At 45.7% G+C, this 12,005-nt stretch overlaps 2 protein-coding genes across 19 annotated transcripts in view; one reads left to right on the plus strand and one right to left on the minus strand.

The window, feature by feature from the left end:
- Nucleotides 1-12,005, plus strand: part of MED12L (mediator complex subunit 12L) — a 355,795-nt gene that overhangs the window by 143,294 nt on the left and 200,496 nt on the right. The gene's annotated exons all lie outside the window — the stretch shown is intronic.
- Nucleotides 1-12,005, minus strand: part of P2RY14 (purinergic receptor P2Y14) — a 66,013-nt gene that overhangs the window by 10,167 nt on the left and 43,841 nt on the right. For 8 of the 13 annotated variants that reach the window (XM_061168115.1, XM_061168122.1, XM_061168117.1 and 5 more), the window contains one exon: nucleotides 2,693-2,798. The exons of the other annotated variants lie outside the window; for them this stretch is intronic. The gene's annotated coding sequence lies outside the window, so the exon portion shown is untranslated. The remainder of the gene's footprint in view (nucleotides 1-2,692; nucleotides 2,799-12,005) is intronic. 13 annotated transcript variants of the gene reach the window in all.

The following is a 12,005-nucleotide window of genomic DNA, read 5'->3' on the forward strand; positions in this document are numbered from 1 at the left end:
CCTTCTGGGAATGTGTATAAAGACATTTTCCACAGAGTCTTGTGACTTATGTCCATTTGAAACACAGTATTTCTGTGTGTACCCTAATGCCGGGTCTTCCTTGGTGGCTCAGCGGTAAAGAATCTGTCTGCCAATGCAGGAGCTGTGGGTTCGATCACTGGGTTGGAAGAGTCCCCTGGAGCAGGAAATGGCAACCCACTCCAGTAGTCTTGCCTGGAGAATCCCATGGACGGAGGAGCCTGGTGGGCTGCAGGCTGTGGGGTCGCAAAGGGTTGGACAGCACTGAGCGACCAAACATCAACAACAACCGTGATGCCAGGGGTGGGGCGCTACGAGCTCTGGTTCTGCTCCGGCCCCTCAGTGTCAGAAATCGAGCATATACGCCTTGCGGTGCATTTCACGCCCCCTCCCTTCCTCATCTGACGTTGGTGGAAGGGGCTCGCTGACCCAGGCAAACTGCTAGAGCAGGAGTGCCTTCTGAAGTGAGTACTGAATCCTTGCTTGGATCTTTTTCTCCAAATGACATCTTCTTGCTCTTTTGGCGCATTTTGAAGCAACGGCAGATCAGAATCTTTCCGTGTGAGATGTGTTGACTGGGGAAAGAGGGTATCGCTGCTGCCTGAGCTGCTGTCTGCATACAGCAGAGGCACATTTAGGGTCATAACGGGTCATGAGCTATAGCTAAATCCGAGGCAGCATTAGCAGTAACTTTCATGCTTTTAAGTCTGTGTTTCTTACACAGTAGTGTTGATGGCGGGGAGTTGTGACCTCCTGGTACATAATTTGCCATCCTTGGTCTTGGTGTCTCAGGGTGTGGCAGCCTTCTCTGCAGTGATAGATCAAGAGATGTGTGGACAAAGAACTGTCTTAAGGTATCTGCAGCAGGTGAGGCCAGTAAGACATGGAGATCAAAAGGCAGGAATACATGTGAGAGGAAAATAGGATACGATGATAATACAGACAGGTGTTGCTTTGACCTTGTAACTTCTGTCCTGTCTCCTCTCCTTATCTTAAGTATAGAGGTGAGTTAGTATCCTGATAAAGAGACCTGATAAAACTTCAAACGCTGTCACAGATGGAGGAAATACTCACACATGGATGTTGATTTTATACTATAACGTGAAAAATAACCAAATAAATCACAAAGAAAGAAGGTCTCGGTGTGGCCCAACAATACTCCCTTCCCTGCCCCAGGCTCTCAGCTGATTTACTGTTTCTAAGCAGCTTGTCCCAGCCCATTAAAGGTGAAAGTGAAGTCACTCAGTAGTGTCTGACTCTTTGCGACCCCATGCACTGTAGCCCTGCAGGCTCCTCGGTCCATGGGATTTTAAAGGCACGAATACTGGAGTGGGTTGCTATTTCCTTCTCCAGGGGATCTTCCCGACCCAGGGATCGAACCCGGGTCTCCCTCATTGTAGGTGGACGCTTTACTGTCTGAGCTACTAGGGAGGCCCATTAAAGATGAGAGACAGGCAAAGGGGGAGAAGGAAAAAGGACAAGCACCACTGGATGATGATCTACTGAAATAAGGGGCATTCTGGAGAGCCGGTTTGTGGAAGTGTAGCCAGTCCTGCCCATGGAAGTTACTTCTAAGATTCTCTCTGAATGTCTATAGTGAAAGTGGGCATAGTGTTCACCTTGAGGCTTCAGGGGACATAAACAAAGCTCCCTGAATTCTTGAGCCTTCATTTAAGAAGGATTTTAAGATAAGCCATAACGGAAAAGAATATATAGAAAAAGAATGTGTGCGCACACACACACACATCCATTTATACTTGCTATGTGGCAGAAATTAACATTTAAATCAGCTTCGTTGTTGTTTAGTTGCTCAGTCGCGTCCAACTCTCTGCGACCCCACAAGCTGTAGCCCACCACCCTCCTTTGTCCATGGGATTTCCCAGGCAAGAATACTGGAGTAGGTTGCCATTTCTTTCTGCAGAGGGTTTTCCTGACCCAGGGATCAAACCCGCATCTCCTGCATTTACGGGTGGGTTCTTTTATCGCTGAGCCACCAGAGAAGCCCATAAATCAAGTAGACTTCAATTAAAATAAAATATAAGGCATTAGCTATTGTTAGGTGGAAATCTTCCTTGTTCCACAAATCCCGGTAAAGGAGAATGAAATGACGTGAAACATTTTGGTCTATATAAAGCGTCACTTTGGATCTCTGGTCATATAATGGTAAAATGGAATTTATGGGACCAAAAGACCAGTTGTTAATGTGTAGTAGGAGCCTGTGAATTTCTTTCATCTTTTCTTGTACAATTAGAACATCCATGGCAAAGTTTAATTTTTTTATTTCTTTTCTCCTTTTTTGGCAGTTTAATTTTAATCTAGATAGTGAGTATACTTGTTCCGAGTGAAACGTTAGGTCTCTGGAGTGTGCCGTGTTCGTGTTTTTGGGTTTTGGAGTATTTCACGTAACCTCAGGGCTCTCTCTTTGGGCAGAATCTAGTTGATCCAGGGCCACCCAAGGCAGTGCTCACTCACCATAATAAAAGTGTGTTGAGTAATTGCTCATCCTCTGTGTGATTGATGCGGTGAACCAATTTTCTCTTAAAACGGACCACCTTCCAATGTTTTAATTGTGTGCTATGATTCTACTTTTTCTGAAGAAGAGAAATTATTCCATCATAATATTTTGATGAAATTAACAAAGCTCTCGACAATGCTAAAGTATTTCTTCAATTACCTTTGTAAAAATTTTGTCCAGTGTGAGGTTTCCTTTCAATGAAATAATTTAGCCCAGTGAGCGCTTGTCATCTTGAAGTGGCCGAGGTGTTTCTTCACCAGTGATCCTGTATTGTAGTAGAAAAATGAAGATTTAATTACGTTAAATAAACACCAGAATGTTTTATTGAAGATGTATGTGTGGTAGCAGGGTACTTATTCTTTAAATACAGCTTGTATAACTTGAAATATTTCAACACATGCTTTTTTTGCTTTACCAAACCTCTTGTTGGTTGTCGCTGTTGACCATTATAGATTTGATGTAAACTCTGGTGAGAACCTTGTAAACTCTACTTGAGAATTGCGTGTTTTTAGTTACTGGTTTATTATTTTTTCCCCCTCTTTATGGGTTTAGATGCTCAAAACAGATCATTTAGATTACTGAAGTTAACAGACAGTTGACCCTTTCAGCCAGGAAATCATCAGCAGGCTTTCAGCAGAGTTTCCTGTGTTTTTTTTTTTTTTTTTTTTTCTTTAAACCTTTGTACCACGGACATTCTGGAGTTAGATGCTTGGTTGTGAGCGTTGTCCTCAGGATTGTAGGATGTGAAGCATCAACACCCTTGCCTCCTAGCTGTTAGGTGCCAATAGTTTTCTCGTCCTGAGTTGTGACCAAAATGTCCTCTAGGGGGCCAGATTGCCCCTGGTTGACATACATGGACTTTACCGAAAAAACCCCTGAAAGCTTTATGTTTGTTAGGAAGAGGACAGGTTTGGCAGAACGTGATTGGTTCAGTTCTGCCTTGGTCTGGGTTGGCACCTTTCGGGATTCTTTAACCCTTCTCAGACTTTAACGTGCGTACAGATTTCCTGGGGCTCCTGCTGAAGTGAAGACTCACATACCATAAGTCTGAAGTGGCTGTAATGTTGATGTTGGTATGACAAGGAGTACCCTTTGAATAGCAAGCTTTTGACTCTGTATACAGGAAACTTTAAGAAATATTTGATGAGGAGGGTTTAAAAAATTTTTTCTTTGCTGTAGTTGGGACTTCGGGTAGGAAAAAATTACATTAAAGGGAGCCTGAAATCTAGAATTTTTCTTAGAGCGTTTACTTGTTACAGATTTCATCATCATAATCTCATCCTTCTGGTCTGGATATATAAGTATGTATTTTACAGAGAGCCAGTGATAAAGAACATCGTATATTTACCTAGGATAGTCCTAAAAGGTCATGAGGTTCTCTTTATAAACAAGGAGATGTAGTTCTCTGTGGTGAAATATTGTATTTGATCCAGGGTGATACTGAGCTTGTTCTGGGCAGGAATGATACTATCTAACTTTAGGGCAGTGCTTACTCTTGGAGAAGGAAGGGGGGCATAGGGTGGTTGGACTTTAGCTGTATTTGTGGTCGTTCATCTCTTAAATTCTGAAGCAAGTAAACATTACTGTACCTAACGTCACTGTGAATTAATACTGGGCGGTTATTAGCAATATTGGTGTTACCACCATTAGTTTTTGTACTTTTGTGTACTTGGATTAGTTCATAATTAGGGAAAAAATGTATATGGAAAATGAATTGCTTTCAAATCACTCCTATATCACTGCCCACCTATGATGAGCATTTTGCTCACTGTTCTTTGTTCTGTTCTTAGCAAGTGACGGTGGTAGTTCAGCTGGTGAAGAGTCCGCCTGCAATGCAGGAGACCTTCCCTGGGTTTGGAAGTTCCCCTGGAGGAGGGTGTGGCAACCTACTCCAATATTCCTGCCTGGAGAATCCCATGGACAGAGGAGCCTGGCTGGACTGCAGTTCCTCCTTTTCGGGGTTGCAAAGAGTCGGACACGACTGAGTGACTTCAGCACAGCACACCTATGATGAGCATCGTCCTCCCTCTTCTTTGTTCTGTTTTAGCAAGCGACAGGCTCAAAATTCCTCCTCTGTACTCACAGTTCACACATCAGAAGCTTTCATTCCAGGTGCCCCAAGATCTTTTCATATGCGATATATGCTTGTTTTCTAGATGATTCTTCTAACAGTAGAAAAGAGTATAGATGTGTATAATCATTGTGTACATGTCCAAACTTACTAAAGCTGTTTTCTGAGCGTTGCTGTTTCTATCTCCCTTGCTGTAATGTGTGACTTTTTTTTCTTTCCTTGGGATGCCAGTATGTTGTATCCTAGATGGTTTTCAGAGCAGTTGTAATGGGTTGACTAGAATGAGGATTTATGTATGGGCTACTTACTCAGCCCAAATGTACTTGTAGTTACATTTTATAATATTTTATGTTATTAAATATTCAGCAGCATACTTTTATTTTAAAAATATTTTATACTTTTGAGTAGTAGTAATTAATTCTGTCATCAGTCTTCTGACCTATCTTATTCTATGGTCGGTTGAGTATTTAAGAATTTCTTCATCCTGACTCTTGGCCTTGCCTCTCTTTCCCAACACCGTGACTCCTGAGGAGTGGCTAAACAGTGTCTTTCTCTTCTAGGTCATGCTGCTGCGGCTGCTGCTAAGTCGCTTCAGTTGTGTCTGACTCTGTGTGATCCCATAGATGGCAGCCCACCAGGCTCCGCCGTCCCTGGGATTCTCCAGGCAAGAACACTGGAGTGGGTTGCCATTTCCTTCTCCAATGCATGAAAGTGAAAAGTGAAAGTGAAGTTGCTCAGTCGTGTCTGACTCTTAGCGACCCCACGGACTGCAGCCCACCAGGCTCCCCTGTCCCTGGGATTTTCCAGCAAGAGTACTGGAGTGGGTGCCATGGCCTTCTCCGCTTCTAGGTCGTACACCTGTTGAAAAGGAAGTCATTATAGGCTCCTCAGTTTAGTTCATAGAAGTTGCTGTTTTAATCTGTAACTGACCACCTGCCTTGCGCCTCAGAAAGCCATTTCCTACCCCATTTCCTACTTGGCCGCTGCTCAGACACTGACTGTGGCTGTCTGGCCCCTCTCTGCCCTCCCTCTCTCCTCTCTCTGGCCTGCACTCTGTCTAGGCTCAGTGAGACTCTTCACTTTCTTGTGTACCCGAAGGAGTGAGCACCTCCCTTATCTTTCTTCATCCCCATGAACATTAATGGCATTAATGTCAAGTGCTTGCCACACTTCTCAAAGGCTGCCAGGGACCTCATTTCTAAATTTATTGTCCCTCTCTCTGTCTTTCTGTTTCCTGACTTCCCTGTAATAGTTGATGGTATTGATTTTCGCCTGTTGAAACCCTCTGTTCATAAGTTACATTGTAGCCTTTGACTCCTGTATATATTGGATCTCCCTTTCCTTCATTTGATTACTAAATCCATCAGAGCATGTTTCCAGGCAGTATGGAGGTACAGTGGGACTTCCCAGGTGGCTCAGGGTTAGGGAATCCACCTGCCAATGCAGGAGATTCGTGGGTTCGATCCCTGGTCGGAAAGATTCTTTGGAGAAGGAAATGGCAACCCACTCTAGTATCGTTGCCTGGAAAATCTCGTGGGCAGAGGAGCCTGGTGGGGTCGATGGGGTCCCAAAGAGTCCGACATGACTGAGCGCAGCAGGCAGGCAGGCGTGGAGAGACACTGGCCACACTGGCCACACACTCAGAAAGTCCCCAGTCCAGGGGAGACGGAACGCAGCGGTGCTTTGGGTGCAGCAAGGGGCTGTCACTGAAGGAGGAGGCCTAGGAGCAGAACTGCCGCTCAGCACCTTCCAGCTTCAGGAATGGTGGCGTTAAGGCCGTCTTCTTGGGTCATGTGACAGTGAGGGTGGACAGATGCGTTAGGTTTAGCCAGTCAAAGGGGAGGGAGAATGTGTCGGACAGAGAGAGCTGCCAGGCACATCCACCAGGACCCGTGAGATGGTAACTCAGCAGGGGTCCCGTGGCTTGCGCAAGCTCGTGAGTAACATGATAGAGCCTTGTTAATCAGTTACTGTCACCACCATTTTGCAAATGAGGAAGCTGATGCTGAAAATGGTTGAGTAACTCATCAAAGGTGAACTGGGCAGATGATACACGATCCTACCATGTTAAAACTTGTGTGTTCATCCCCCAGCGAGGTCTTCCCTGCTCCCGTGGTAACTCAGGCAGGCATGTTTGGTGTGTGTCTGTGAGTGTGCACACGTGTTGCAGGCCCGTCAGCATTGTTCTAGAATGTTGTTTTTAGGAACCACTTGTCAAGTATGTTCTTTGGGGTGAGGTGGACATGTGACTGTGAGAGTGGGGTCTCGTGGTTAAGACTCTGCCAGATGTGGCTGCCTTCAGCCTCTCCAGTGAGCCTCCGGGTGCCACTGCATACAGAACCTCTATTTAATTTGCCAGTTTCTGAAAGTGTTTAAAAATGAACACCTTTCTGACTAGAAACAGACCACGTGTATTAGTGATTAAAACTAAGTGACATTAATCAGTTGGTGGTGGAGACCCTGTTGCTGCAGGAAACCCAGGTCTGCGGCTGCGGTTTGGATGCTGGGATCCCAGGCACAGAGGAGGACCCTGCTTGTTGCTGCCTCTCCCTTCCAGCCGGTTTTCTCTCTATGGGCGTGAGGTCTAACGTGACTCCTCAAACTCCTGGCCACCATGGCTCAGTGACCTCGTCTTCGGTCAGAATGTACGTCAGCAAGAAACGTGCTTTCACTTGTAAGTGGGCAGATGTTGTTGTCTCTGAGTTGTTTTTTGTTCAGTCACTAAGTTGTGTCCAACTCTTTGCAACCCCATGGACTGCAGCCCTCCAGGCTTCCCTGTCCGTCACTATATCCCAGAGTTTGCCCAAGTTCAAGTCCATTGGATCAATCAGTGATGCTATCCAACTATCTTATCTTCTGCCGCTGCCTTCTCCTTTTGCCTTCAGTCTTTCCAGCGTCAGGACCTTTTCCAGTGAGTCAGCGTCTGCATCAGGTGGCCAAGGTACTGGGGCTTCAGCAGCAGTCCTTTCAATGAGTTTTCAGGGTTGATTTCCCTTAGGGTGGACTGTTTTGACTTCTGTGCTGTCCCAGGGACTCTTGAGAGTTTTCTGCATCACCACAGTTCAAAAGCATCAATTCTTCAGTGCTCAGTCTTCTTTATGGTCCAACTTTCAGATCTATACATGACTACTGAAAAATCATAGCTTTGACAATCAGTTCAGTTCAGTCACTCAGTCGTGTCTGACTCTTTGCAACCCCATGGACTGCAGCACTCCAGGCTTCCCTGTCCATCACCAACTCCTGGAGTCCACCCAAACCCATGCCCACTGAATCGATGATGCCATCCAACCATCTCATCCTCTGTCGTCCTCTTCTCCTCCTGCCTTCAGTCTTTCCCAGCATCAGGGTCTTACGGACCTTTAATTGAGGAGCAGTGCTAATTCATTCTCACATTGGAAATACCTGCATGTTCTTCATAGGCTGAATTGCAGACACCTCAGAACGTCCTCTTCCACCAAAGCATAAGCTCAGCTCTGTCCTTACACCTTCAGGCCTCCTTCCTGGGCCCTCCTGTTTACAGACTGTCAAAATCACGAAGACTAAACATCTGTGAGTTTCTGCCACAAACAGCTGTTCTTTGATTCCATGTAATAATAGGTAGACTGATAACATGCAGACATAGTTTTTACTGTTTAATTCCAACCACCTTCCTTAAAATACATTTAGCCGAACTCGCAGCTAAGTGCACCAGTGGCATCTCCTCGACCCTGGGTCTGTCTTCACATCTTCGGGTGATGCAGGTGGATAATTAGGAGCTGGGGGAAGGGGTGAGGTGCTGCACAGGCCCTTCTGGGGCCACAAAAATGCCCCCCCCCCCCCAGCCTCTGTGTCAGTAACTGCATCTGGTTTGTCAGGGTGGATTTGGGGGGATTTTTCACCTACAGTCTTGGGGGTGCCCGGGATTTCTCATCCTTGGCACTGTAGACATTGTTTTGAATTGCAGTTCTCTGTAGATTTCCCAGATGGCTCAGACCATAATGCGTCTGCCTACAATGCGGGAGACCCGGGTTTGATCCCTGGGTGGGGAAGATCCCCTGGAGAGGGAAATGGCAACCCACTCCAGTACTCTTGCCTGGAAAATCCCATGGACAGAGGAGCGTGGTAGGCTGCAGTCCATGGGGTTGCAAAGAGTCAGACATGGCTGAGTGACTTCACTCTCTGTGGGTGAGTGGGCTGATGCATCATAGAAGGCTGCATTTCCGGCCTCTCTCCGCTAGGTGCCAGCAGCTGCCATGGTTTACGACATGAAATAGCTCCTTAATGATAGTTGTATTTCTTACCATTTTGATACAGGAATAGAATGTAATCAACTCTGTAAATTAATGCTAAACTTTACACATTGAGTAACTCAGCAGCAGGATGTGATTCATGTGTTTAGGTCTTGGAATGTGAAGTAGGTTTTCTTTACTGTCCTATTGGAATAATGGGCAGGCAGGGGAGCATAACGATTAAATGGATGCAGTGGACCTTGGTTAAAAGTACAGCTCAGTGTCTGAATAGCTGTGGTAGGCGATCATCTGGGGCTTCTTGGGCAGCTCAGACGGTGAAGAATCTGCCCTCTTTGCAGAGTGCCTCCTGATTTCTGTGTTGACGTCTAAAAGGAGAGGCAGTGGTTGCTACCGCGCAGGGTTTCTATTCCTGTAAGACCTGGTGCCCGGCAGAGTGTGACTCAGCGACTGGCGGGCATTCGGGGAGTGGGTGACTCAGCGGACAGCAGAATCGGGTCGGCTGTCTGGGACTCGCAGTGGGCCAGGACTTCCCCCGGGCCGGGCCCCACGTGTGCCCTGCTTCCCCACATCCATGTGAGGCGGTGGTTCTGCGCTGATGCAGGGCTGCAGGGGGCGCCTGAGATCCGTTTCTGAGCGCGCCGCACCTTTTCGGGGAGTCTGGCCCAGCAGTGTTTGCCTGGGGGGGCTGGGGAAGGCTGTGCCTCTGTGGTCCCTGGGTTCTAGTAATGGAAAGTGGCACCCTAAGTAGGGAGGGGTTTCCCTTCACTCCAGAGCATTTCACGCTCCTACTTGGCAGTCCCTGCAGGCCTGCGTCTCTGCTGAGAGTGATGGGAGCCGTGAAGCTCCCGTCTCCAGAGTCCAGGGGACTGATTCCTTCTCTGGAATTCAGTGGAGCCGTCACGATTCCTGACTCTGCCTCTCCCTGCCAGCCCCCCTTCCGCCCGCAGCCTGTTCTTCTGCGGCATTGTTTTGGAGTCTGTGTTTCCGTTCCCTGGGGGCCCGACAAGGAGATGAATCTCTGACCTCTTTCTGCTTCACTGAGATGGTGTTTCTCAGTCAGGCGTGCTGTGCTCAGGTCTTCAGACCTTGGGGCTTAGGGCCTTCACACATGCCCCTTTGCTCGGGGGCTGGGGAACAGATTTTCAATTCTGAGAAACCAGCTGCTTTCACGTCTGAGATGAATGTTTTATGTTTGTTCAAGATTCAGGCTTACATATCCACAGGAAAGGAATATAAAAATCCAGGACTCTATGTGGGAATGGAAATAGTACAGAGAAGTGATTGTCACACACTTTAAAGCCTAAAATTCATGTACTTCCTGACTGTGGGAGGAAATCAGTAAATTTTGATTCAGTAAAGTGTATTGTTATGAATTGGGAAATTCTTTAAATGGATTTGTATTTTGTTAAACACAATATATGACAGTGGAACAACTATAATTCACGTGAGAATGAGTAGGACTTAAATGTGACAGATGCATTTTCATGCGGCTTAAAGACAGTGCTCAGAGTGCATATGGATGAAGACCTTTTCTTTTTTGAGTCCTAGGCCCTTCCCGGTGGGATCCATTGTTGAATGTAAATATCCTCTTTAAATAATCCATTAGTGATTATTTAATTTTTCATATGGATTTCAATATGAATCAGTCTTACGTGTTTTGAGAGAGCTATCTTATATCTTGCCATACCCTATGGGAGCTATGAGTTGCCATTTCATCACTGCCTCAGATGTAGTTGTCTGAACTGTACAAAATCTGCTAATTAGAAGTGTTCCATTCCATCTGTACCGTGAATTGCATTTCATGTTCATGACCTACTTGGACAAGGACCAGTTTTATTTTACTCCATACTGTTTGTGTGTGTTTGTTTTTTTTTTAAATGCAGCCTTACCTGACTTCTAATCTTTATCCATATATTGTTGCTTTCCTCTTTTGTATTCAAGATCTGTCTCTGTCTTTAGACTATTTTCTTTCAAGGTATAAACCTGCAGAAGTTCTCTTGAAGTCGTGACACCCTCATAGCTATAAACTTGCTCAGGCCTTTTCCAACCTCACATAACAAAAGTAGAAATCCTCTGTAGGTGGCAAAGAACGTGCCCCGATATCAATGAGCTTATCTTGTTTCTGAGTGTAACTGCCCATTAAAGGGGACCAAGCCTCCTGGGGAAATGACTGATTTCAAAGTAGGCACAAGGAGAGTTGGGTCGATACCTTGTGGGCAGAAAGCAAGGGGTACTCAGACTAACGGGGATGTCTCGGGGGAAAGGGCGTGAGAACTGGCCTGGCGGCTCTGCTCAATTCAGCAGTTTGCATATCAGTCAGAACAACAGTACCATAAACACTTGTGAAAGCAAACCAGGTTCAAGAGTTGCTAGTACTATTAAAAATATAGATAAAAAAGGGAGGATGAAGGCAGGAGAATGTCTTCAATGAAGAATGTCAGCTAGAAAAGGTAGAAGGAATGATAGAAAGAAACCAGCTTTCAATCTCAGCATAACGACGGATTCAGGCAACAATCTTCAATGTTTGTGAAAAGTCAGCAAAAGTTTCTAAGAGAACAGGATGTTCTAATCTACACGCGTCACTCTCAGATAACTTAGAATAACAAAGGAAAAATTCTACTTTTTCAGTAGGGATATCTGACAGTCACTGAATAATTGAACTTACCAAAAATGGAATAATTTGATATTTCCCCCCCAATATAACTCAGATGTATACAACATACCTTGTTAAAAAACTAATCATGGATAAACAATTGGACAGATTCAGAGCATGATCATTCTATAAAAGAGCCAGCTCAGAACCTCTAGATAAACTAGTGTCATGAAAAGCAGACGGGATGGGCTGGAAGCGAGCAGTTCTTAGACGTCTCTACCTTCCTTACCTTTTCTTCTCAGTCACCTTTGGGAGCTTCTCTGCCTGCCCTGAAATCGGTGTTTATTACTCTGTTCCTGGCCATCTTTTCACATTCTCGCCCTTCTTCTAAGCTGAAGTAACCTTTGTTTAGAATATTGTTTAAGACGGTCATCTGTAAGACAGACTTTTCCTTTCATCTATCACACAATGCTTTTGGCACCTTGTATGAGGCAGTGTTGTTGGTATTGGGGATCCTGCCCTCTTAGTGCCCAGAGTCTTGGTGGTTGTGGTATCTGAGCAGCCTCCTCACCCCACTCT

Source organism: Dama dama, chromosome 19 (assembly GCF_033118175.1).
Source record: "Dama dama isolate Ldn47 chromosome 19, ASM3311817v1, whole genome shotgun sequence".
In the NCBI taxonomy this organism is placed as follows: Eukaryota; Metazoa; Chordata; class Mammalia; order Artiodactyla; family Cervidae; genus Dama; species Dama dama.